The sequence below is a fragment of the Equus quagga genome, chromosome 1 (genome assembly GCF_021613505.1).
Source record: "Equus quagga isolate Etosha38 chromosome 1, UCLA_HA_Equagga_1.0, whole genome shotgun sequence".
Classification (NCBI taxonomy): domain Eukaryota; kingdom Metazoa; phylum Chordata; class Mammalia; order Perissodactyla; family Equidae; genus Equus; species Equus quagga.
The window spans coordinates 182,493,832-182,521,487 of NC_060267.1; the positions used below are offsets into that span (position 1 = coordinate 182,493,832).

The 27,656-nt window shown below is 46.5% G+C and overlaps 2 protein-coding genes across 3 annotated transcripts in view; one reads left to right on the forward strand and one right to left on the reverse strand.

The window, feature by feature from the left end:
* The window catches only part of P2RY14 (purinergic receptor P2Y14), a 49,525-nt gene extending 25,739 nt beyond the window's left edge, over positions 1 to 23,786 (reverse strand). The window contains exon 1 of one of the 2 annotated variants that reach the window (XM_046661198.1): positions 23,699 to 23,786. The gene's annotated coding sequence lies outside the window, so the exon portion shown is untranslated. The remainder of the gene's footprint in view (positions 1 to 23,698) is intronic. The other variant, XM_046661189.1, reaches the window with a different exon arrangement.
* The window catches only part of MED12L (mediator complex subunit 12L), a 297,559-nt gene that overhangs the window by 140,803 nt on the left and 129,100 nt on the right, over positions 1 to 27,656 (forward strand). The window lies entirely within an intron of this gene.

Genomic DNA, 27,656 nt, shown 5'->3' on the forward strand with positions numbered 1-27,656 from the left:
CCTCCATGCGTCCCTTCAACCCAGCTCAGACTCTACCATTTATGGAGCTCTCCCTTATCTTCCCACTAAGAATGAATGAGTGATCTGCCCTTTCTGAATTCCTATAGTGCTTATTTTGGATTCTGATTAGACCACTCTTCTGACATTGTACTGCATCACAGATGGTCATGCCCGTCTCTCCTGGTTGGGTGGAAGGCAGGTCTTTTGCCGATGCTCTCAAGTCTGTTGTTTACTTGGCCTGTTGGGATGGAGAGCAGATGATTTTCCCGCAGCCTCTGTCCCCCATGTTGCCAGGCTGCCCAGGCTGGCTTCCGGCCTTGACTCATTAGCTCTTTGCTTAGCAACCCGTGGGCACCCCGCCCCCTAAGACTCCGGCTCAGTGAGAAAGGAAGCTCCTTCAGATACGAAAAGCTGATCAGATCAAGTGAACGAGCATCTCCTCTGTTCTCCTTCCTTCTTTTTTTCCTAGCCCAAGAAATTTAGTCATCCTTTTAATTTTGATTTGTACTTTCAGAAATCAAATAATTTTATAAAACTTGTAATGAAAAATCGCAGTCCTTGCCCTTTTTCTATGCCCCGGTGGCCACCTGTTTCGCTTTTTAGCTATTGTTTTTGGGCATCATCCCCTCTATTCCCCCATAGCTGAGAGTTCTCGACCTTCAGTAGTGCCTGTTGACGTCTTCATGAGGAAGATGAAGACTTAGCTCTTTTATCCTCCACGCTTGCCTTCCCCTAGATAATTTTGTCTACAATTTTTGGATAATCAGTATCCCTTAGTCCTATAATTGGAGCGATGTAAATATTATTTATAGCCGAGGCTCAGCGCCTGACTGAAGGGGATTGCAACTCCCCACCTCCTCTTGTGACCAGGAGAAACTGTGCCCACTTGCTCCAAAGAGGGCAGCCTTCCCTCGGGGTCCAGGCTGCCCGTTTTCCCGTTTACGGTCAGTTAAGTGATATCGATGTGCTCTATAAATGTCCGCTCGTGTTATCACTTCGATGTTATAATTAGAGCCAAACCTCACTTCGTCCGGTGCTCTGCTGTACGTGTTTAAATAGGCTCACAGGTGCCTTGGCTGGCATCTGCGTATGGAGAAATAGATAAAGTCCAGGTGTATGTTGACATATTCAGCTTTTGCTGGATAGATTCTTCTCAGCACTGTACCTCACCAGGCAGAGGACATGTGTGTTGACAAGTCCTTGTTATTAGTAATTTTCTGTTATATTTCACCGGAGAGGCCTTCCAGCTTGTCAGTTGTAGGCATTTTAGCTTTTGGCAGCTTGGAAGTATTTCTGTCTTGGAGAAGTCACTTGCATGATCCATGCATGCTCCTCAAACTGTGTTTTTTATCATTGTCCTCCTGGTCGAGACTTACCTGCTGCCAAAAGCCTGAATCAGGTCCTGACTCTGCCTTCCTGCTCTCTTCTTTAGTTTTCCAGGAAGCCTTCTGTTATATTATCCTTGATAAGCAAGGCTATTGATTTTACTCGTTTAAAAATACAGACAATCACTTAGAGGATAAAAGCTTGAGTGAGTCGTAAATAGGCAGGCTGGGCACTGGCTTGTGCAGTTGATGAGCCTGCGGGCAGACCAGCTTCATGTCAGTGTAAGCCATCCGCGAAAAGAGCGAACAACCAGATAGCTGAAGGGAAGCGGGAGGACGACGGTTGTTTGTAAAAATGCTATTTTGGAGACTCCTACTAATTGGTAACCCTCATGTGTATCTGCCTAAGCTTTGTCATAGTTCAGAAGGGGCAGAGAGAAAGCCCGCGGTGAGGGGTTGCTCAGCACGAGGTGTGAGGCGTGAGCGCCCCCAGGAGCGGCTGCCCTGTGCCTTCTGCAGGCCTTGGTAACTGATGACGGGCCCCTTCCTGCAGCCTCCCGTCCTTCTCTGGGGACCTCACGCAGTCTCTCAGAGCCTGCCCCTGAGATGCAACCTTCATCCATCTCTGGCTAGAGTTTCCTCCAGGACAAAATGAAGAAAAAGACTCCCGCAAACTTGTCTCCTCCAGCGTGGAGGCAGAGTCGGGGTTAGACCGATCTGTGATTCTTTGCAATTCATCCTACGTGATGTAGTCAGAGTTAAATTTGGGTACCAAAGCGAGCTCTGCCTCTTATCGGCCTCGGGACCTTGCGCCAGTTATGTAATCTGTTTCCCCGTCTGTAAAAAGTGTCTAGCATCACCCACTTCACTCACCTTGTTGGTGAGTTTAAACGAAGCGATGTATGATTTCTTACTGCACTGTCCAGCCAAGTTGGTGGCCAGTAAATGGTAGGGGCTCTTACTGATATGACCATGGGCTAGTTGTTGCTCTTGAAATTGTCTTCTCATTGAAGAGGTGGTAGATACAGGATGCTGTGCTTGGCCGTTTTCATAAATGTTGATTTCTGTGGAAAGATCCACATTCGAGTAGGTCTTTGGCTCAGTGACCCTGGTTGTGGGAGGGGTCTCTCAGATGACATCGACATACATAACCCTGGGAAAAGTCTCCCCAAATTCTAGGCCTGACGTCAGAAGGAAATAAGCAGTATGCAGTAGCCTGAAGTCAAAGCCTTAAGGATGGCCCCTGGTGCATTTACTGCGCCTGGGTTTACTCTGTGCCTAGCCCCCCGGACCCCTCGGGAGGAAGCCGGGCATCTGCTTTCCACCCCTCATTCCATCCCTCTCGCACTCGGTCTCCACGGGGAGCGTGAATGCATGCTCCCTCTTTCTTCACTGCTGTCAACTTGAGTTTTCAGGGTTCTGCTGTTTTTTCCTAATGTAGACAAAACCTGTTATCCTGAGTCCCTCTCTGCTGCCAGAAATCACGTTGGACTGCTGCCCACAGGAAACACTAAAGCTTATTGTGCTAATGGCATTATTTAGCAATGTCTAGATGACTCTCTCTTATTTTAAGGCCCAGGAGAAGCTAGAAAATAATAATAAAGGCAGGAAACATTTATTTTTTTCCTTGGGTAGGGAGAACAAAGCTCATATGAGCAGAGCATTCTGTAAATATTTTGTTAGTTCAGCTGGCTGGTTATTAATCCATTCTGGTTTTTTGTGGGAAATGACAGAGGTGTTTTTTTTCTTTTTTAATGGGCCATAGGAAAAAAAATAATGTTTGAATTTGCTGAATAACCTCCTGTCGTTTGCCAAGCCAGATATGACTTGTCAACTCCCGGTATGAAGTCTGTCCTGTCCGCCAGGAGTTGGCGTGCTTACTACTCTGTTGGAGCCGCTTAGTTTCAAAAAAAAAGCTGCACACGATTCAGTTGCTTCTGAAAAAAAGAAATGGTATGGTTTTAAAAAGGAAGTGATTGAAGGATTGTAGATATTTTGATCTAAGTTTTCTGCCAACCACTTGGGATGGCTTCTGAGTGGCCTTGCCTGGAAGACGTCTTTCTTTATGTCGATCCTTTCTCTGTAGCTCTATTCTACAACGTCAGATTTAATCCTCTTTTCTCTGTCTGCCAGTTGGCGTGCTGTAGTTGGTCTAAATATTTATAGATCCTGCCAGTGCGTATTTGTCTTTCAGGCGGTTGAAACGTTTGTTGACTTGGAGCCTTGCGGGTAAGAGGGAGAGTGTGTCTGGCCAGTTGAGAGTGAGGTCTCCGGAGCAGATTGCCTTAGTTAGAATGCTGGCTCAGTCACCTACCAGCTGTGTATCCTTGGGCACATGACTCAGCCTCTCTGTGCCTCAGCAGTCTCTTCCTTGGGATGATCTATACAAAAGCAATGATAATATTTACTTCAAAATATTGTTATGAGTGCTGGCCTGTAGAAGAGCAGAATTAATGTTGCCTGGCGTAAGCGTTGTTTCCTGATGGAGAACTCAGAAAACCGTGAAGGACACTTGCAATGTAGGGGATTTCTTATTATCTCTAAAAGGTAATGATTGCTTGGAGAAAACAGGATTTTGAAATAGCGCCTAAATGTGGTATTTACAGATCTGTGTCTTATCATAATTTTCCCCTGGCCTGTGTTCAGACTGTCTTCTTTCTAAGCGTCATCGGGACCATTTGGTGAAGATGAGGCTGCACAGATTTTGGTATCCACATTTCTTCAGCGTTTGAGTTGTGATTAATACTTGCTGCTTCCTTTCCTACCTTTTATAAGGTGCTTTAGACATTTTGTGTGTAGACAACATAAGAATCAATTTGTTTTGGCCGCAAGTTCAGTTTTTCTGGCATGAAGCTCTATTTATTATTCATAAAATAAAATAGCGAAGGTGCAGACCCAGCATCCATACTGTTCTAATCAGAGGGTCCTTGTGCTCGGAGGCGTTCGTAGGCCAACTTGCGGGATTCATTTTCATTTAGAGGCACAAGATGGGAGTTCCTAGGCTACTTAAAGACAGCCTGTAATGGCTCGGAATATCTGGAAGCTACACGGTAACTGGCTCAGGAGGCATAATCAAACGCTCCAGACCTTCAAAATTATTATTTCTAATATAATTTCACCACTTGGTTTAGTTCTGTTTGTTGGTGACATAAACGCTTTTAGTATGTTGCAGTATGGGTGCTGCATACAAAGCAGGTGAAGAACATTTCTTGTTGTCTTCTTGAAGGAGGAGGAAAAAGGTGAATGAAGTGCAGTCTGGGGTTGCCCTGGGTTAAGTCAAAGGGGCCCCTTGCAGCGGGAGGCTGAGAACGTTCCCCTCCTGAGCTGCTTTCAGAGCAGCTGCGCAGTCTCCAGAGCCGGGGCAGTGCGTCTTGAGGGGTGTGGGAAGTTCTCCTTCCATCTCTGTTCCCTTGAGATCTAGCATCAAAGACTCATGTGCTCAGGCTCTTTTCCAGCCCTTTCAGGAGCATCTTGGTCCCTGCCTCCCGCCAGGCAGAGAAGGGGAGTGCAGTGAGCCGGGAGTCACCTGTGTCCCTGCGCTCCTGCCCTGAGCTGGGCCTCTACCCGCTGTGCGTGTGCTGCCCCGCAGCTCCCGGAGGGGTGGGAATGAGATGAATGGTGCATGTGGAACGCACACAGTTGTGGCGCAAAATAACTAATCCCTATTAGTAGAACTTCTTTGATTTCTCCAAACTGAGGTAATTTAATTGTATTCCCCTGTCCTCTCCTGCACCCCCCCACCCCCCCGCTGACCCCATGGGCCTGTCTTAGAAGCCGACTCGAGCACTTGGTTTGCAAAGGAGCATCCTGCCGTGTGCTGGGGCGGCATTGCTGTTTAGAGGTTGTGCCCACAGGATCGGGACACCTCCTGTCACTGGTCAGGTCTGGGGGACGTTGGGGACAGGGCGGACGAAAGTAAGCAGAGAGTGAGGGCGGAGGTGATGCTGTGATGCTGTGCTTTTTACTCACTTGCTCCATGGCTCAGTTAATTCCTCAGTTTTAATGAGCAGATTGGGTTGAAAATTATCTAAAGTCCTTTCCTCCTTAGATTTTTCAGGCTCTTTTGGCAGTTCTTGTAGTGTCTTTCTAAAATGTTCCTCCAGTCTCTGGGTCTAGCAATGTGTTGTAAAACTGTGTAGATGATGGCCCGGCCCAGTGGCGCAGCGGTTAAGTTCGCATGTTCTGTTTCGGTGGCCCAGGGTTTGCTGGTTCGGATCCCAGGTGCGGACAAGGCACCGCTTGGCAAACTGTGCTGTGGTAGGCATCCCACATATAAAGCAGAGGAAGATAGGCGTGGATGTTAGCTCAGGGCCAGTCTTCCTCAGCAAAAAGAGGAGGACTGGCAGCAGATGTTAGCTCAGGGCTGATCTTCCTCAAAAAAACAACAACTGTGTACGCATGTGTGTTTCTTTTGTGTGGAGCAGTGGAACCCGTTTTTTCTATTGAGAGCTAAAGTAAAAGCCTAGTGGATAAATCGGTGAACATGTACCTTTGAATGCAGGGGGAGTTGGCCCACCTCCTCAAGGTATGCCTTGTTGCCCCCAAGGTATGTCTGTGATCCCCTCTGACTAAGGAATACAGTTTGAAAACTGTATGGTTCTTGAAGAACTGTGTTCTAGAATAAGCCTATCCTTATTGCGACGTCGCAACGACAGGCTTCGTAGACATTTTAGTAACAGAGCCAATGAGCGGACGTTTAGACGTCGAGATGAGACACTGGGGAACGAGGAGAATGTTGCCCGTTGGATTTGGTCCCTTTCCTTTGGGCAGTTACAGTATCAGGACATGCAGAACGCTAGTCAGAGAACCATCACTTCAAGCCTGGGCTTCCTCTCTGCTTTAGAGCCTCCTTACCATCCCTGGTCTGTGGTGGGGGCCAGCAGGGCTGCGTGTGGCTGTGCCCTGGGGTTTGCCTCTTGACCCCCAGCTCCTCAGCCCCTTCCTGGGACAAGGTGAGCTACTTTGAGTCAGATGCCTTTGTAGGCTGGAGTGTTTAAGACAGACGACCTCCAGGAAATCTAGACTCTCCAGGAACTTTATAGTCAGTGCTATATTCGAATGTGTCCCCTTTCTGTGACTTAGTTGGAATAGCAGTTACAGCTGGCCCTCCGTGTCCCCAGGTTCCACATCTGTGGGTTCAAGCAACCGCTGATCGAAAGGCCTACGGTGGTTGCATCTGTACTGAACATGTACAGACTTTTTAAATTGCCAATATTCCCTGAACAATATAATATAACAACTATTTACATAGCATTACATAGTATTAGGTATTATAAGTAATCTAGAGATGATTTAAAGTATATGGGAGGATGTGTGTAGTTATATGTAAATACTATGCCATTTTATCTAAGAGACTTGAGCATCAGCAAATTTTGGTACCCACGGGGGTCCTGCTACCAATAACCTGAGGATACAAGTATGCACTCCAGGCAATTCTAAAATGGGCTTAGAACACAGAGGGAGCCAATGGGTCACGAGTCAGTGCAGCCATCCAGCCTGCAGGTACGCATGTGGGCCAGAGAGCCCCATGGTAATTCATGTAACTGCTAAAATATCTGCTTTTCTTTGATTGGCAGTGCTTTCCTGTTTTATAGATATTTGGTGTACACTCACATGTTTTATTTATAAGAGTTAAATTTTTTGATGAAGATACTTATTTTCCTATCTGATCTATGTATTTATGTATATATTAAATATGTGATTATATGTATTTATTATCAGCAATAAGTAAATTTATTTACCCCAAATAAAAGCATTTGGTAGTGCTTTGGAATGGAATGACAAGGAATGCACGGCTCCCCTAAGGGTTTTAATTTGTTTGAGTCCTGGTGTTGGGGTTTGGTGAGTGAGTCCTGGGGAGAGATCACACAGCTGTCCTTGGGAACAATGCTCTCTTTGATGTGCTGTGAACACCTGGTTTTCCTTTGGACACAGGCACTCCTTCTGAACTGTGATGTATTTTTCTTCTTGCCTGTAAGATTGGAGGAGAAACTCTCTGATCTGAGGTACATTGCCCTGGGAAATACTTTTGAAGAGATTTCATTTACCAAAGGCTTAAGCAAAACAGATTTGGGTAAGATGACCTCATAATTTATTATTCAAACTGGGACACTTTTGAGAGTGACAAGGGGCATTAATTTTAATTACACTGGGACTGCAGGAGTGAACTGGGTCTGTCCTGGGCAAACCGGGACATGCTTTCACCCTAAGATAGGGACTCTCTGGGTAGTCAGAATAGAAATTTCAAATAACCCAAATCTTTTCAAAGCACAGGACTTAACTAAAACCTTAAAATGAGCCTCCAGACAGGCTCTAGCTTGTCCCTCTTTTGTTTTTTAAAGGTCGGCACCTGAGCTAACAACTGTTGCCAATCTTCTTTTTTTTTTAATTCTTCTCCCCAAAGCCCCCCTGGTACATAGTTGCATATTTTAGTTGTGGGTCCTTCTGGTTGTGCTATGTGGGATGCCGTCTCAACATGGCCTGATGAGTGGTGCCATGTCCGTGCCCAGGATCCGAACCAGTGAAACCCTGGGCTGCTGAAGCGGAGCACGCGAACTTAACCACTTGGCCAGAGGGCCGGCCCCTACCTCGTCTGTCTTTGAAGTGAATGCTGCTGTGATTAGGATTGGCGTCTACTGTGGGCCGATTTATTGAGCATCTGCTATGTGTTAATACTCTGCTCATCTCTAGGGGCTTCTTCCATCAGCCACTTAAAAGAGCTCATTGCTTTTCCAAACCAGAGTTCAGCCCCCACGCATTCTCTTTCTGCTCTGTGGATTCCCTGTCTCGTTCAGGTTCCTTCATGACGCCTTTGACTGTTTTAATCATCCTCTTCTCTCCCTTCGATAATCTCTATATCTTACCTCTAGATTATATGGAACCAAATCCCTTTTTTGTTGTGCGGCAGATATTCCAGTCACTTCATGGGATTTGTAAGCACTCTAAGGGAGTTCGAGTCATTTTCTGTGTTTTGGTCAACCACAGCGTTTAGCTTACTGCCGGGGGTATGGTGGGTCCACCTACCCAGTCTTAAAAAAGTAATAAACACCTTATTTTTGTAGATGACTATAATAAATGATCATTTTTCCCTATTCAAAATGCCACTTCTGGTGTAGTTGTCCTCACATTAGATTATGCTCAAAGGTAAGACATCTACGACAAAGTCAACATTTATCTTTATCCTGAGGGTGTTATTATCTTTATCCACGTCTGTGTCCACTACCCTGGTCCTCGGGTTCCCACCTCCCCAGACTGAGTTCTCCGAGGTTGGGGATGCATCTGGCTCCTTCCGTTCTACATGTTGGGGGTCAAGCATGGCCTGCTGATCCCTGTGTGTTTAATGACCAAATGACATTGACTTGGATTCGTTTTCGGGGAGCACCTTGATCTTCAGAGCCATTTAATTCTACACGTCATTTTCTGAACTACGTTATACCCTTCCTCACCCTCCTTGGAAAATGCCTGTGTGGGAGAGATTAAGGATGTGTCTTGCACGTGTGCATGTTGGAGAGACCAAAAGAAAAAAAAAAGGTGGAGGTGGTAGTGATGGTGGAGGTGTGTTGACAGCCACTGTTTTATACTAATGGCAAAGCTAGTTTCTAATCTAATTGGATATGAGGAATTTGATAAATATTTGCTGAACTGAATGAAACTCATAGTCAAGTGTAGCCCGCCTAGAATTGTGGAGGGCGGGGAGTCGGTGGTGAGGGAGCCAAACCAAACGGCCCCCGTTGGTAGGTAGTTCACTGGTGTGTGAGGGAGAAATGGCCGTTCGTTTTCATACATCACTTCTGTGAGGGAGTTTGGTGGTTTACCTTCAGAATAAAGCCAGAATGCCCAGAAAATTCCTTAAGCCAGTGGTTCTCAAAGTGTGGTCCCTGGACCCAGGAAAGCAGCATCAGCATCAACTGAGAGCTTGGTAGAATTGCACATTCTCAGAGATTGCCACAGACCCCTGCCCCTGAAGCAGAAACTGAGGGTGGGCGCAGGGATGTATGTTTTAACAGGCATGTTAAAGTTAGAGAACCACTGGTAAACCAACAATTTTTAACAGCATTAGGTTATGAAGACCTTTCAGAATTTGATGAAAGCCAGAAAGCTAGAAAAATGGACAAGCACATTTTATACCATAGCGAGGGATTTGGGGACCCCTGACTGAGCACTCTGACATGAACCAGGCATTTTAGTTTTCCGAACAGCTCCTGTTACAGTTATTAGATGCTAGTTCGCACACCAGTGACTGGTAGGTTGTGAGAATTTCTCCTTCCTCTCTAGTAGCGTGTGTACCCTTGGCCTGTTGTCCCCCCTCAGCCTTTTTCATGGAGCCCTCCCACCCCGAGATCTCTGCAGACGTTAACTCTGGGACGCGTGCTGAATGTCAGCGTGGTACTTGCGGGCTCCTCCTGACACCTGTCGCTCAGCCACAGCCTCGGCGTGGTGGAGGCTTCTGGCCGTCCCCCATGCAGCCAGAGCGAAGGAAATTCTGTGAAGGCTACTTTACTTGAAACAACTTAAGTGTTTTGTTTTGCTTTTTAATTTTCTCAGGAATGCATGGTCAGTGTAGACAAACTAGAAACTGCAGAAAAGTGGAAAGAAGAAAATAAAGACTGTTGGCCAATTTATCCTCGGGTAACCAGTTATTTTCTTGTAAATGGTAAGATGTGAAAGAAGAGGCACTTGGGGACTTTGACACTAGAGGGGAGCTTATGCCTCCTGGTTCTGCTCTAGGATAATAACAATAGCAATAACAGTAATACCAACGTTTGTTGAGTTTTTATAAGATGCCAAACACTGTTGTAAATTCTTTATTTATATGAACTCATTAAAACCTGACAGCTAGTGTCTGAGGTTAGTGCTGTTAATGTGTCGCAAGTAAGTGAGGACGGTGAGACCAGACAGTGAGGACAGAGTGGTTAACCATCTTGCCCAAGGTCACACAGCTGGTGCGGATTTGAACTGAGGCAGGGAGGATGCCATGGTTCTCTGCCTTAAACAGGTGCCTGCTGGTCCCCTGGGATGAGAAATTGCTGTAAATTGCTCTTGGGTGGTTGGGGTGGAGAGGAGACCATGGCTGAAGGTGTTGGGGTGGAGGGATGAGAAGTAGGAAACTCCTCATGGCTCAAGTGGGAGCAGAGATGGACCAGCAACTCAGGATGTGCCCAGGTCCTGTGCGCTTAGGGCTGCCCAGCACTCTCTGATGATGTGGCTGATTGTCAGCCTTGCCTTGACGTCTCTCCCAGGCCTTTGTCATCAACATGTGGAACTGCTGCCTGGGATGCCTGCTGCTTGGAGCCTTCCCACCCTGCCTGACAATGACGGGCATCTGTGCAGTTTCAAACTGGATGACTTTACATTCCGTGAGCTGGACCTCACAAACAGCTGGATCCAGAAGGGAATGTACCACTGTGGCGGTCACAATTTGTTACCCTAGTGAGGACTGACAGAATTGTTCTGGGTCACTAAGCCCTGGAGTAATGTTTGTTTGTCAGATTGCTGTGCCCTTTGATTGTGAGTTTAATGCCGATTGGTTTATATCAACTTTCCAAAATGTCACGAGCTTAGCATGTTTCATCACTAATTTAATTTTCCTTAAGATTATTTCCCAGAACACTAAGTGGAAATTTTTTTCTTTAATGTTGTTTGAAAGAAAGAATCTAAGAGCAAATTGATTGAATACACTCAGTGCCTAGGCTCATGGCTGAGAGATGAGTAATGCAGGAGTTGAGGATGAGGGTTGAGTTCCTGGACTCGGAGCCTGCCTTCCCCGCTTATCAGCCGAGACACTTGATCCGTCTCTTAAAGGGAATTAACTCTCTGGTCCCATGGGCTGGTTCTAAGAAGTCAGTGGGGTACTCACAGAGCACACGTGCAGCCTGAAGTATGGTAAGCCCTCATAAATGTGTGTAATTGCTAAATCCTAGAAGGAAGGTACCTGTGGGCAGAGGCTGAGCTCCCCTCCCACTGCCCCCGGCCCCCCACCCACTTTGCAGCTTATCTAGGTGACTTTTCCGTGTCAGCTTTTAAAGCTCTGCCTTTTCTTTTGAATAGCTGCACACCATCCCATTGAGGGAAAGAATCGTGATGTAGCCATTTCCCTGTTAAGGGATATTTGGATTATTTCGTGTTTTCCTCGTCATTATAAGCATTTCATACTCTTATTTCCTCCCTCCCTTCTACGTTCCCCTCGAAGCTGTGAGGCTGTGTTTTGAGTGTCTTCAGTCCACTGCTGTCACTGTTTGCATTATCTGGTAAACGCTTGTTGGGTGGAGTATCAGGAAGGGTTTTTGCACATTTCACATAAATTTCCATAATAATTTTAAATAACTTAATTGCTGGACATGCCTTCCTGTCAGTTGAAGAACTGAACTCTCTTCACGGGGGCAGCAGGAATGTGTTTTGTCGGATAAGAGGAAACCGCCAAAGAGCTTTTATTGAAAACCTTCTGTGGCCCGTCTCTCAGAAATCCAAATCTGACCCCATTAGCTGGTGTGTAATTGTGTGGGTGCACGAAAGCCGGCGGGGAGCGTGTTCTCATTTCTATTCGAGGGAGTGCCTTTTCCCTGAAATCGTTCCTCCTCAGATTGCAGCTTAATTTGTGTATTTAAACCTTCTCTTAGTCATAACCACTGTGGGAAGTGGCGGGCTCCTGTCTGGTCATAACCAATGTGGGGAGCGGCGGGCTGCCCTGCCTCCCCGCCAGCCCTCCACCCCCGGGAGCCCCCATAGTCTCTTCTCCAGCACCTGCGAGAGGAAGTGCTGAGAGCACAGACCACGTCTCGGGGCTCCTGGGCTCAAACGTCCCCCCCCCCCCCCCCCCCCGCCCCGGGGCAATGGGGGAAAGGGGGTTTCCCATCACACTTGGGATGAAGTCCAGACTTTGACCCGGGCCTGCACGTCCCTGTGTGAGCTGGGTGGCCTCTGCCTGGTTCCCTGACTGTTCTTCCTGTGTTCTCAGCCTCACTCCTTCTGTTGCAGCTGCAGTGACCTCATTGACCTTGCTGCTCCTCCTCCAGGTCAAACCCGTCTTGGAATATTTGCCTATGCCCTACCTCCCTCTTCCTCTTCCTCATTTCATTCAGGTCTCCTCTTCTGAGCTCGTCTTGATCATGATGGCTCCTGATCGCCTCACCCACTGGGCTCTCCCGTTAGCGTCTGTCCCCGCTCTGCCCGGTGGGTCTTCGCTGCCGACCTCCTTGTTCTGCTGTGTGGGTGGGTCATGGGCCTGTTGTGCGTCTTCCCCCAGGATGATGCTCCCCCAGCCTCAGTCGCTTTGGTGCTTTCCTCACTTACTGCTGCGTCCCCAGCACCTAGAACAGTGCCTGGCACAGTGGAAGTACTCAGCAAACACTTGTTGAACTAATGCAGGAATAAAGGAAGGGGGCATACTGTGGAATACAGTTGTGATGCTGTATTTTGAGCCTTTAGCCTGAATATTAATCACAGAAACTAAGCATCACTCTTCTCACTTTTTAAAGAGTTCAGAGAAACTCTTAGTCTTTGTTCATTTTTCAGAGTGTAGACATGTAGTTTCTGAGAACTTTTCAAAAAAGAAGTCCCTAGGACTGATTTCTCATCTTTGAGCATCGCTGTCTTCTGCTTTTTCTTTTACTCTTGTGTTTCTATCTGATGTCATGAAAGCAGTGCTGAGTCTTCGTTCTCGTTTCCCAGCTGCCCCCCGGCAGACCCCCAGGTCCCTCAGCCCCGCTTGGTAGTCCTGACTCTTTCACAGTAGCTTCAGCGTTCTTCCGCTGGAGGAGCCGGGAGCCCTCGCTGGCTCACTGCAGACCAGCCCTCTCCATAAGGAGGGATCTGAGCAGTGGTTTCACACTGCTTCTTGGCTGGCTCCTGGGGGGGGGGGCCAAGGGCTTCCGGGGGTGTGTTCCGGGGAGGCTGAGGGAGTCTCACCTCTGTCCAATCCACAGCGGTCCTGTTTCTGTCTGTCCAATGTGTTCGTGTTCCCTGGAAGATTCTGTTTGCATCAAAGTTTCTCCTGACGAATATAAAAAGTCGGCACACCTCTGATCCATAAGCGTCTCTGCTTTTTTCAGGGACTAATGGGAGGGCTTGCAGCAGGCTTGTGTCCCTGAGAATTGAAGGTGGCAGACAAAGCATGGGCATCTTCTGCATGAGTCTGACTGCTTCCGATCCAAGGAGACGTTTTTGGCTGTCTGTGCCTTGAGCTTAACGCAACATTTCCTGAGCTGCTGGCATAGGTTTTACTTGGCAGTGTCCACAGGTGCCCTTGGCGGTGGCGGCATCTTACTCTGCCCTCTTTCAGTTCCTCCTTCGTGCATCTGTTTGTGGTACAACACTGCAATGGGAACTTGATGGTGAAGGCTGCTCCTGGCGCTGTGAGTTTGGGGAAGGAAGGCTTATCTGATTTCTGTTAAATAATTAAATTTCCCTTCACATCCTCAATTTTCAAGGCATTCAAAATCCTCTATTAAAATGAGAACAGGAACTTATCAAGTCAAAGTGTAAACACATTTGTGAAATATTGGAACCGTATCACTGAGTATCTCTGGAAATCCCAAACATCAGAAACTTCCAGGCTCCTGTTCACAGTACCACCCAGATGGAAAGCGGTTTGCTGTTGAGCGGATGAACTTAACACTGAACACAGGTTGCCTAGACTCTGGACGTTGTTAAAATTATATTTGCACAAAAGCAGTTGTATAATAGTAGAATCCCTTTTTGTTTTGCTTGCATTTTTGCCTTCCACCTTAGTCTCAGCTATACCACATGGGGGGCTGCTGCATGGCATTTTCCTTGAATATTCTTTTGTGCTCTGGTACCTTGAAGCGGCTGAGTAAATGAAGGAGTGACTGGGTAAGGGATGTGAATGAGTCAGTGTAAAGGGACTCCAGCCAGGGAAGAGCTTTGGGACTTGGTGGCTTGGGCCTGGGAAAGATAATGCCATGTAGGCAGGGGCCATAGGCTGCCTGGTGAGGAGAGAGTCAAGAGTGGGAACAGAAAAGTGCTGCAGACACACCATGAGGAAGAGCTCCCTCCTCCTGGGCAGGAAGTGGGGCGCTGACGCCCAGTGCGCAGTAGGATTCTGTAGCTCTGATCAACTCCCTCCTCACTTGAAGTCAATCTAGTGTCTCCCCTGGTGCTTTCAATGTGATTTAAAATGAATTTTAGGGAAAATTAGGATTTCTTTCACAGCTAACATGGGTGAGATTATGTCACTGCTGTAAAGTACAAGAGAACTTTTATCATTAAATTTTGTCTGGCCATTTCACTCTAGAGTGTATTTCTTGCATGTTAGAATTTCTTACATTCTTTAAGTGAAAAGTTCAGCTTGACTGTTACTGGCGCCATTAACTAAACACTTTATGGAATATATGCCTTAAGTCAATAATCTTAACTGGGAGCTTTTTGCTTCTTTTGTTCTTTTTGACGTTCGGCTGTGAAAGGATTGTACATTTAGGGAGGCATAAAAATAATGGTGCTATTAAGGAAATGGCAATAATGGAAATACTTGATGAGAAAAGGAATTTAAATGCATAACTTAACCACATTCAAGTAGCTAGACGTGAAACCTCCTTTTCTCTTTAAAAAGAAACTATACCAGGTTTATATGATACTTTTCTCTTCTTCTACTTAACCCTAAATTCTAAGCAATTATTGTTGGTTATTTCCGAGAAATGTTACTTGTGAATCTGGTAATCATTAACAGTAGACCACGTGCAAACCACAGAGGAGAGCCTGGGTTCTTGTTTACGTGTAAACAGTTTCCTATGGCAATTTCTCCATCGTAGTGTGGGAACTTAAGCGCTAAGCAGAGTAATAAGAAATGAGCCTTGCTAAATAATGAGCGTGTTTGGCATAATGCTCTGAAGGAAGCAGCTGTCATAACATAGCTCTTCTGGATAGTGTCTTCATTTCTTTGCATCTAGATTGTTGTATCAACTGCATTGCTGAGTGCTTCCGAGATGCTCTGTGACCCTAGTTAGTTTATTCATTTCTTCAAACCCCAATAAAATGGAAATGAGTATTTTTCCTCCCCTCAATCTTGTGCTTTCTTAGTAAAATCTCAAGGAAATAGCTTGAAAAGCTCTATTTTAAGATGCATTAGGTCATAGTCTTTATCTGAATAGCAGGTATAATTCTTTTTATGTTTTGACTTGGCATGTTTTCCAGAAGAAATATTAGTAAAACGTTTTTTAAAGTCATCTAAATCCAATTAAATAATGTGGATTTTTAAGCTGTAGAAAATATGTCCCCTGAGAGTAAGTTTTTAACATTTGTTACTAATTTTAAAGTCAGTTTTCAGCAGAACTGCTGTGAATCACGGACTGTTTTTACGGAGCCTAATTCATTAAAGAGAATTCAGGCTACATTAATGACGTGGTGACTGTCCTCGTATATAGTCAAAGAAGGAGAAAATATTGTGAGCAAACTGTCGTCCGTTTTCTGTGCTAGGTTACACGATTTGTACAGAAATAGTGACTTTGGATTATTCCTGCCCCGGTCAAAGGCTTGTCCTCGGGCAGGGCCATCACAGCAGTTCTAAACGGATCCCTCTGGATGGCTCCATCAGGTCACATTCTCAACCTCATTCCCATTAGCGGGTGTTCCCTTCAGGATGTCACCAAGGCTGAGCAGAGCCTTTCAACAGACTTTCAAAATACATTTCTCTTAACCTGCGAAGCATCTATCAATGAGCCAGCAGTGTTTATAGAGCATTTGTTCTCTGCAGAGATCTATGACCAGGTGAAATGTAGGAGGAGTCAAAGAAGTAATTCAAGATGGTTGTACACCTAAATATAAAACTGAAACCGTAAAGATTCTAGAGGAAAACATGGAATGTCTTCTCAACCCTGGATAGGCAACCATTTCTTAGGATACAAAATACACTCACCATAAAATAAAAAATTAATAAATTGTACCTTATCAAAAATTAAGACTTCCATTTTTCATTAGACACCATTAAGAAAATGAAAGGCAAGCCACAGATTGGGAGGAAATATTCACAATGCATATCTCTGTTAAAGGACTCAGACTGCTTGAAGAACTCTCGTAAGTCTATAATAAAATCACAACTCCGTTACCAACAAAGGGCCAAAAGATTTGAACAAACAATTCACAAAAGGAGATGTTTAACCAAGGAACACATGAAAAGATGCTCAGCATCACAGTCAACAGGGGAATGCAAATTAAAATGATGAAGTCCTATTTCACACCCATTAGAATGGCAAAGAACAGCTACACTGAAACCAAAAAAACGACAGTCCTAACTAACTGTTGACAAGGAAATGGAACAGTTGTTGCTTTCATACATTTTTGGTTGGAGTGGAAAACAGCAAATCTACTTGGAAAACAGTTTGGTAACTTCTTATCAAGTAATTTAACTCCTAGCTGTTTACCTAAGAGAAATGAAACGTACGTCCATAAAAAGACTTTTACTAGAATGTTCATAGCAACTGTATTCAAAATAGCCAGAAACTGGGGACAGCCCAGCTGTTCATTGTTAGTTGATAGCAGGTTAAATTGAGTAAATTGTGCTGTACTTATAGAATGCCACTCGGTGATCAAGAGGAATGATCCCTGCTAGTAATATGGATAAACCGCAAAACACGTTGCATGAAAGAAGTTGGACTCAGAGGGGTATATACTGTGTGATTCTATTTGAATCCAGTTCTACTGCAGGTGAACTAGGCTCTAGTGACAGGAATCGGGCTTGGGGACACGGGTGACTGGAAAGGAGCACAGGGAACTTTTGCGATGGAAATATTACATTAATTGGGGTGGTCATTACATGGTGTCAAAACTCACTGAATTTACCTTTAAAATCTGTTTTCCATTTTATTGTTTGTAGTTTATACCCCAACCTAAATTAAGTGGGGAGAAAAGTCAAAGGTGTCAGCTGTGAGCTTGGAGCAGTGAGGACGCTGAGCAGACGTGAAGCAGATACTAGACTACGGGGAAATGGCAGAGGGTGTTGGGAAGGTGGCGGAGGAGGCAGGGAGCATCCACCGTGTGAGCTCTCAGGCAAAGGCCATCAAGCAGCAAAGGCTTTCGGGGCAAGAGATGGTTTTGTCATGTTTTGAAGATGGAAGTTGGTAAATGTGGTCAGAGGTTGGGGATTGGTGGGAAAATATTCCAGATAGGGTCAAGGTCTCAGGTCAAGAGCTCAAGATAGTAAAAGAAGACATGTTTGAGGTCAGTAAGCATAGTAGTGAAGTTGTTGCCCTGTTCACTGCATGGGTTCCCACCTCGCACTGCTGTGTCCTTGCTCTCTTTCAAGACTCGGCCTAATTCTTTCTTCCTTCCCCTACGAGCTCCAGCACGCAGTGTTCTTTCCCTTTTTCTGAGCTTCTGTTTTAACCCCACAGAGGAGCACTTAATTTTTCCCAGTTTGTGTCCTGCATGTTACGTGTTTGTCTTCTCAGAAAGTGTTTCCCCCGGGAGGTAGCTGTTCCTCCAAGGCCCCAGGTGAAATGCGGGTCCACAGTCTAATGCTGAGTACGATCCTCTGCTACGTTAAGTGTGTGCTGGAGGTTTTAATGTGTATGAGTGTTAACGGCTGTAGTTTTTCACTGTCAGCCATGCACCCGGCGTTATGATAACTATCACAGTAGACGTTCTGGGTAGGTATTTTTATGCTCTTTTTACAGAAGCGTCAACTGAGCAGGCAGAGGTTAAGTGACCAGCGGGAATTTGACACTCTCTCTCAGCTTCCGCTGTTCTTGTAGTCATCAAACCACTAAAACGTGTTACTGATAAATACGATGATAAGGGTGGTGACGTCGGTAAACATGGATGCACTCTTTTTTTTTTTGTCATGACAGTCATTCGTGGGCACTCGGTGCATATTAATTCATTTAATTTCTGTGACAAGGGGGGAAAGTGAGGCATAGACTCATTAAGTCAGTTTATCAAGGTCATAGCAGAGTGGGTGGTGGAGTCAGGCCTTGAAACCAGCTAGTCTGATCCTGGAATGCATGCTTTTGCTCTTTATCGTTATGCTGTCTTGCTGCCTGGCTCTGTAGTTTGAGGGCTGGCTGTCTCCCTTCAGGAGAGCACAGCATGCAGCCTTTCCGAGGTGTGTTAGGAGTGGGTTTAGATAAGCTGGGAATGCAGAATGTTGCGTCCTCCTTCCTGCCACCTATCCATGAAATGTTGGCCGAGACACTTTACCAGCTCCTCTGCGTAGGAGGCTAAGACACGGCCCGTTCTTTCGAGGACTAATAGGCTGGGGCTGGGTGTCTTTGTACTCATGTGGCTTCTCAAGCGTTTAAAAATTCTCATGCTGCTTGAACCAAACCCGAAGCTGGACCTGCCTGGCAGTGTCTTAGAGTTACGGCTGATGAAGGAAAATCAGTTCAGAACTCTTAGCAAGCCACCCCCAACTCAGAAGAGAGGCCCTGCCGCAGCACCGGGAGACGACGCAATGAGTGCGCACGACGTATTTTAAGATAAAATAATGCACTTAAGACAGCTGTGTATCCTTTCCTAAAAATGATACTGTCTTCGTGGGGTGTTTGTGGGTGAACCAGCTGCCTGCCTCGGGCGGTGCTGGTGGGGCCAGCTGCTGTCTCCCAGCTCTGCACAGGCTCAGTGGGAACAGGACAGCTGCTCGCCGCCTTAGGTTTCTTTTCATCTCAGGGGAGAGCCTTTCTCTTCCTCTTTCCTCGGCTCTAGAGGTGGCGCGGGCAGGGAAGGGCAGCGTGCTCCTGTGCAGAAACACCGCTGGGCAGTTTCAGGGTAGGAGGCAGAGGGTGGTGAACACAAGGGCTGACGCCAAGATGTTTAGCTGAGCTCAGTGTCGTTTTCAATTTTCTGTTTTTGTCATCAGTACAGGCAGGGCCATCAGCTCCTAACGAGGGTTGGGTCAGGAATTCGGAGCACGTCAGTAAATTTTAGTTGGCTCCTGATGAGAATAGGATTCCTCTACATCTCTCTGAAGAAAATAAAAATGTAATCTAATGAGCTCTGCCCAAAGATGGTTGTTAGAACTGAGTAAGTATCATTTCCTAGAGGAGAAAGAGTGAAGCTGTAAAGGTTTGTCTGTGTGCCTATTAGAATGTAGCTCCACGAGCTCAGGACTCTGTTGCCCGCAGAGTCCCCCTAGCATCTAGAATCATGGTTGCCACGTGGTAAGGAATCAGTGTTTGTTGACTGACTGACTGACTGACTGAAATAGCTCTAGAATGAGAAGGAGATTTTGTTCACCCTCTGATGCAGGATGAAATGTCCCTTAGGTGAAGCCTCCTGTGAGCTCAGCTGCCAACCTTGGCCTTAGGGCTGGACTCACTGGAAGGTCCTCTGAGCAATAGGTGAGTCCTGCTTCCCAGCCAGGTCTCTCTCCCACAGTAAAAGTGGGCACATTTCAAGTATGCTTGGTGTGAATTGTTCCTGTAGTCCAGGGATGTGATGAAAATAAGTGTGTGATCCTGGAAAATCGAGACTCAGGTTCTTTTTCCCAGTGACCACACCAAAGCGTACAGTCTCCTTTGGGCCATAAACCCCAGCAGCCAAATAGCTGATCTTTTTCTCTTTTTTTGTGTGTGATCTTAACTTCAACAGCAGATGATGCATAACTGAGTAGAAGCCACCAGCCCTTTCTGACTGCTTCCTTATCTTTCCATCCTTCTTTCTTATCATGGATCAGAACGTATCCGAGTCCTTTGATGATGCTTTTCAGAAACAGCAGCTGGGAGACTTCAGTGAAGCATAAAGAGCCAGCAGTTTGTTTAGGCCAAGTGAAGACAGAGATTTCAAGGGAATCGAGAATTGATCAGATCCAAAAGTATATCCCCAATATTTCCCTTTGCCTTTAAAGAACAGGCGGATTGAGAACCTCTATGGAAAACTTGGTTTTTCTGTAAGTTAATATAGCCAAGTTATTACTGCAAAAATGAGACTAGTAAATTACCTACTAGGTTTCTACTTTTCTAGAGTGTTAGTCGGGAAACGCAAACTCCCTGCAGAGGAGCCAGAAGATTGAGTAACAAGGATTTGAAAGACCTGATGGAGGCAGCTTGATCCCACGTGCTGCTCAGGCCGCTCGGGGTTCAAACTAGATCCTGTGTAGCTTGTTGCGTGGGTACTTTTGGTAAAGATAGGGTACCTCTACTGAAATTGGTTTCTCCCCGGAGGCACCGCATCGTAGGAGGCACTGCACCCTTCGCGTTCACAGAGGCCACGTGTCTGGTACCAGAATGTAGCAGCAGACTGGAAGCTAATTTGAAATCCCAAGCGGTAGATAGAACCCGACCAATGAAACCCCATGGTAGCATGCAATCTGAACTGTAAGTATGGCCGTATAATTTATTGTCCAAGCCAGGACACTTGTGGGGTACAAAGGGGGCATTCTGCACAATACTGCCCAGACAGCACGGTTCCCACCTGCTATGAGAGCTGTCTTAGGACCTAGGGTCACTTTCCCCAGTGGAATTCCAAATGGAGTGTGCAACGGAATCGCCTGGGACCTTGTTAGAACACAGATTGCTGGGCTTCGCCCCCAAAGTTTCATATCTAGAAGGTTGGGGTCAAAAATGTGCATGTCTGACGGTCACTGGTGATGTTGATACAGCTGTCTGGGACTGCATTGTGAGAACGGCTGCTCTCCCTAAACAGGCTTGGCCCTTGTGCTGCTGATGGAATTTTCAGACGGAAGAAACTCCTTATTGTCTATTACTTCTCCGCTAGACAGCCTTCTGCAAGTGAGGATGCCCCTGAGGAAGGGGGCAGGAGAAGCTCGTGTTGGCTTCCGTGTGTGTCTCTCTGGACTGGTCTGTTCTTGCTAGTCCAGACACTGCTCACCGTGATCAGCCTAACTTTCAAGGAAACGCTGAAACCAAACGGGATAAACACGACTTTAGGGTCTTGCCTTAGAGTCTTAGGCTTAGGGGAGCCTCCACACCTACGTTCACTCTCAAGGCATTTTGTAGAGTGAACAGTGTCGCCGACAACAATATTCCTCTCTTCGGCAGGTGACTTTCAGAAGCACCTTAGATCTAATGGGAAATATCTTGATTCTGTTTGTTTGTTTCTTTTTCTTTCTTTTTTCTTGGTCAAGAATAATGTGGTGCTTAGCTACATGGGGATAATATGGTGCTTTTGCTTTCTAGCATTTATTCACTATTTTGCCCTCTCATTCACTGGCTTAGAGGGAATGAGAAACTTGTTGACAGTTTATTAGTAAGGCAAATATGAATGTGAGATTCAGCTGTAGATCTGAGGGTCTCAAAGAGTGGACCCCTCCACTTCAGCAGCATCAGCATCACCGGGGAATTCATTAGAAATGCAGATTCTTAAGCCCCAACCCCGACTTACTGCATCAGGAAGTCTGGGGAGCTGGGCCCGGGACATTATGGGGTTCACCAAGCCCTCCAGGTGATTCTGACGTGTGGCAAAGTTTGAGAGCGCTGTTGTAAATGGGTTTATGTTATTTCTTATCTATCTCTTTTGGTCTACAAAGGTATTGAAATGTCTGGATTATGTTTTCCAGTGGTCTGATACATAATTCTATGCACATCTGCCTTAATTAAATTAGCTTATAATAACAGCGGAAACGATGATGTCAGTGCACATTTACTGCACACTTCCTATACTGCTGTGTTAAAGGCTTTACAGACACGTCTGCTGTGATCCTACAGCCGTCTTACACTAATGTCACCACTGTTTTGCAGATAAGGGAAGCGGGCTCAGGGAGCTTGGCGGGCTGGCCTCTGAGAGGCCCGTTCTTGGGTACCTTGCTGCCTGGCGTCCCCACCAGCTGTTTAATTGTGATTTTTTTCTCCCCCAGTTCTCCTGACTTTGAGAGGCTTTCTTTTGCTACTCCTGCCTCCACCACTCTCCCATTGTATGCTGTTTAAAGGTGTCAGGGATAATTATAATTTTGTGTTTTTGTACGTTTTCCCCCAATATGTACGTGTGATAGTAGGGTAAACACTCTTACAGCCAGGGAATTATAAATGCTGTCCTACAAACAATGATTGAGGAGACGGTGGTTGCAGAGGGTCGAAGGATGTGCTGGTGGGTGATTGGTGGGGGGCTGGATGGGGAGGGGGGCATCGTGGTCATGGGGCTGGGATGTGGGACGGGCAGCCCTGGGTGGAGGCAGGTGTCTTCCGTGAGCTCAGGGGGTCAGGCACATGGGGACGTCAGCTGGCTGGCCTGGGCCAGGACAGTTCCGTGCTGTACCGCTTCCTCAAGTGTGAAATGGGCACTCTGACATCGCAGCAGTGACAGCTCCGTTCCCACCCTGCCGCTTCCCCTTACTGGGTCTTCTCGCTTTGAGTGTCTTGGGGTCCCCTTATTTCTTTGTTACTGAGCCCTAACAGACATGTCAATTGACATTTTGTGTGTGTTTTACCAGTGTGTGATTGTGTATGTTTGTGCATACTTATATGTGTGTAATGTATGTATTTATAGATTTTATTGAGGTATAAAATTCACTTGTATGTTTGCAAATCAAAATATGCTATTTTGATATTTTATAGTGAGTATGTTATGTTTTCTTTTTTTTTTTTAACTTATTGATACCTAGGTTTTTTAGTGCTAAAACTGATTTCAAGTCTGTCTGTTTCGAGAACATGAATATGAGAACTACAATGTATTTTTTTTACCAGTATGATCTTTGGTCTCTTTTCTCCATAGGATTACTTGTCTTTGCCCAAAAAGAAAATTTCCAGACTAGATGGATTGCATTAGATTGGTTGAATATGCTGACAGTATGGAGCGGGACTAATTCCCCTGTGGATAATTTAAATTATTATGTTTAAAGTATTTTAAATAATTAGTCAAAGACTGTAATAAGTAGTATATGAACCCAAATTTTTTCTGTGCATAGGATAGATGTTTTTGTAGCTTATAATTCTCTTCAAAGGCAAAGAAATATCTTATTAGGTGTTAGTAGGGTTAGCTTATCCCGATAACAACAAAGATAAAATCTTTTACCTACGTAAGTATATGTACAAATAGATACCAACTATACATACATGCACACAGGTAATTGCAAATAAGAACGTATTCTCACTGACAAATATTATCATCATACTTGATTTTGTAGCTTTTAGAGGCAATTTGATACACATTTACAAGCTTTTGAAATGTTTATTCTAGATGAATACTTCTTAAGCATTTTTTTAATATCTCTTCATCACAGATGTATTTTGACAGCCACAATTGGAAATCCTAGTCATCAATCACAAAATTTCAGATTTGGATCCCAAAGTCAGCGTGAGCAAGAATCTTACTGTGCCAACCAGTTATAGCTCTCAAACAGAAAGTAACTCCCTGAGAATGGGCTAGTCCAGCACTACTCAGCCGTGTTGCTGCCCAGCTCAGACTCGCCTTTTCCGTCCTTGCGCCCCGTTCGCACACACTCACGTTCTCTCATGGCAAAGCTGCTTCCTTACCTGTAAGCGGCCTCTGTCCCTCCACCGCGAGTCACACGGCACTCATTTCAGGCTGTGTCTCAACGGAGCTCCACATCAGAACTCTTAGACTCAGAGTGCTTGCCTGGCTTCAAGAACAGATGAAAATCAGGAACTTGACAGAAACCATGAGATAGTGGGTGGGGTGTCCTTCTGCTGAGCTGGTCAGAGCTCACTCAGGGCTGGAAGTGCAAGTGAGGAGCAGGAGAGAGGTGATGGGTGTCTCTGGGTGTCAGCCTGGCTGCTGTGCTAGTTTCTTAACCTCAGTGATCCAAAAAAACATCGACTTTTGTTTTATTTTTTTTCTTCTTGAAATTTTCTACTCCTTTTTTCCCCGCATCTCCACATCAGCTGGCAAATGAACAGCCAGACAACAACCTAGACACATCTTCCTTTTCAACTTCGCTGTTCCCAGATTCAAGGTGTGCAAGAGGTGGGGACCAACGGTGGGTAAGACTTGATTCTGTTTGAAACGCCCTCCTGAGGGGAATTGTCAACAGCTACACAGTGTAACGCGTCCACAACGGGTGGTAATCGCGGCCACCTGGAAAGGCGGAATTAGCCTTTGAGTAAAGAGACATTTTGACACAGCGACCACATCTCTTAGATAAGACGTGCTGCTCTTATTGGTTTTTGCCCACGTTAACTTTTCCATATTTGAGCGTTACTGACAAATAGATCATGAGTAGGACTTGACACAGACTCATCTTGTGTTAATATTTTGCTGAGTTTGTGCTAATATTTTGCTGAGTTTGTGCTGCTTATGTTACTGTTTTGAAAGTGAGAGGCCAAACCCTTCGTGTTTTCAGTTCCTTTCATTTCATTACATCATTTGCAACGTTGTGAACAGGCTCGCGTGTCTTTCTGCCGAATGCAGCGTGCAGTCAGATTTGGAAGTCCTCAGAATTTGGACCCAAGGCCTCATCAGAGCGTGTGACTCAGAGCTAGATAGGAGAGAAAGAAGAACACCAAGCCCCGAAAAGCTGTTTTGCTGAGGCTGCTCCACATTCTAAGTGCGTTCACTCAGGTGGTTCCATTGCCAAATTATTGGCTGACAGCCGAACTCATAATGTTCAGTGTGGTGTAAAAATATAACGTGTACGTTTGCAGTTATAATAATCGGTGATTCCTGCTTGTATGCTATGCTGTGCCAGGTCCTGCTGCAGATCCTTCCTACGTGCCTACCGCGTAGACGGCAGTGTTCCAGACACGGGAGGAGGAGCAGGGGCTGCATGAGACCCAAGTCCCTGCCCTTAGGAAGCGCGTTTTCTTATTTTCTGTCTCACATACAAACTTAATTGTCACTACTGATCTCTGCAGAGGCCCCCAGGGACCCAGGGCCGGTGTAGGGAAGCGCCCCATCTGGCTCTGCCCGAGGGATCCCCTCTCTAGACCTCCTGGGGCCCACCGAGTCCTCGGAGCGTCCCCTCTCCAGACTTCCCAGGGCCCACCCTGTCCTCGCTGCTGCTCTGACCAATGGGGCCAAGAACACCAAGGTGCAGCCAGAGGCTCCTCAGCTCCCGCCGCAGGGAGATCTGGCAGGTAGCTAGATGGGAGGACAGAGTGAAGGACAAGCGTTCAGAGCCTGGTTAGTGCCAGGGCACGTGGCAGAGCCCTTCCGATGTTAACTGCGTGCTGCTTAGCTGGACGCTTTGGCATCAGCAGTCTCTCAGCTGCAGCTCTCAGGACTTTCCTGGTTTATAGCCCGAGGCACTGTTTACCCTGATGTCTCAGAAACTCCTGTTGGTTAGTTAGTTATCCCAGTGCTCTCGTGCTTCTTCTCTTCTCCGTGGGGTGCCCCACATGCCTGTTACTGGGGATGACTGGGGAGGAAATGATAATTAAATTAAATTCACTGGAGATGCTTGTTTTCCTGTTGGTACCAGGTTTTGCAAAGGGGTACCCCTGCAGGGGGTCACCTGGTGGCAGGTGGTCCAGATAGGTGAGGTAGACCCTGTGTCAGACCCTCGGGGATCCAAGGACTGTGGAGAAGGAGAGCACTCATGGCCCAGCCAGGGGTCACTGCCACTCAGCCCGCGCTGGTTGGGGTCCAGTGTTGCCCCCTCTGTGGACGAGTCAGCATGACCAGAGCCTGCCTGCTGACTGTGTGCACTGTTCTACACACTTCGTGTGCTGACTCACTGAGTTCTCACCACACCCTGAGCTGGGCGGGGTCCACTGCTGTCCACTCCTTACCTTTCTCTTAATAGATGTGGAAATCGAGGCAGAGACATGCTATGTCCAGCCCTGCTGCTCCTGGAGCTGGGAGATGCGCCCCGGCAGAGCAACTCTGGAGCCTGTGTCCCTCTCTGCACTGTTGCGTCCCTCCTGATTTTGCCTCTTGTTGTCCCAATCAAATACTTCCCAAATTCGTGAATGCCCAGCATCTCGTGGGCCAGAACAAAGCCTGACTGTGCACTGTGTTTGGCTTTTGGGCAGCCAGATGGTGCGCCCTGTTCTATGGCTGTATAGGACAAGGATGGTGGGGGGCAAGTGGGGACTCAAGAGGAACGCTCATTGCCAAGGATGGTATGAAACGCATGCACGCACACTCCCATACGGTCCACTGAGGAACACCTCATGTGTATTAGATCCTTTTACAGCCAGTTCACATAGGAACCATTTGACGGGTAACTATAACTATCTTTACATATGAGAAAATAGAACCTCGGAAAATTTAACTGAGTTGCCCAAGCTGGCGGGTGGCAGGACTGGACTTTGGAGCCGGTCTTAAGGTTCAGAGTTGAGGATTCCTTCCTCAGTCCAATGGCTGTTTCTTACAACCAGATGAAGAGTGAGCGCTGATTCATTAATTCATCAAGCATCTGAGAGTTGGGTATCATAGGACCGTCCCTGTTGGGAACACAGGAAATTCTATTTTCTCATCAAGAAATGCTGACTGTACGCACGCAGTTTTTGTCTCAGATGAGAAATGTAAAGAAAGTGATGGCAGGCGGATGGAGTGATGCACGTGGTGATAGTTGTAGATGCCAGGGCAGGTGGGGGGGTCCCGTGGTTAAGGCTACGCTTGCCTTAGACTTGGAGAAGATGAACACGTAAGGATCCAAGAAGAACTGTTCATCTTGGGTTCTTCAGATTGCGCGTCTCAAGGCAGATTGTCTGCCTCGGTGGGGTTTTGGCCATAGGACCTTTCTGACATGGTGTCAAGGGCAGGTCTTGTGGCTTCTCTTTCCGGGTTTGGGAAACTTTGAAGAGAAACACCTGGAGCTGCCGCCTCTTCTCCCTGGGCCTCTGGCTGGTCCTCTCTGCCCTCTGCTTACCTGGGGCCTCTGTGGCAGCTCTCTGACTCTTGTGAGGTCCTGGTTTCTATTCCTCACTGGCCTTCAGCATCACCTGGGGAGCTTTACAAAGGCAGATTCCAAGACCCTTCTTCAAACGAACCGAATCAGAATCCTTGTGTTTTGGGCTCAGGAATCTGTATATTTTCAGAAGCATCTGGGTGTTTCAGAAACGTGGCCAGGTGTGAGCACCCTGCCTTCCTGATCTAGAGCCTCTGATCTTACAACACTTGGAGGAACTTTTGTCTTGTGGGCAGACGCCCTGCCTCCTAGGCTGTGTGGTTGGTTCTGCTCACTCCCCCTGCCTGGGCCCCTTATCAGTTGTTGCCATACTTTGGACACCCACGCAGACGTGTGCGCTGAGAGCAGAAATTTTGAAGATCTCGAGTACTAGATCAGATAGAGAGTATGAGTCGGGTGGTGTGAGTGAGGTGAGAGATTCAGAGAGACACCTTGAGAGAGAATGCGGCTAGAGCCGCCAGAGATGGGGTGCACCCCGAGGAGGAAGGGGGATGGTCAGAGGGCTCGTGCAACAAAAACAACCGTGTCTAACTCCTCCTGGGTCCTCAGTTTTCTGTGTCAGCCTGTCGTCTCATCAGTGTATTTCCCATCCGTTGTCAATGGATGACATAAACCTGTTC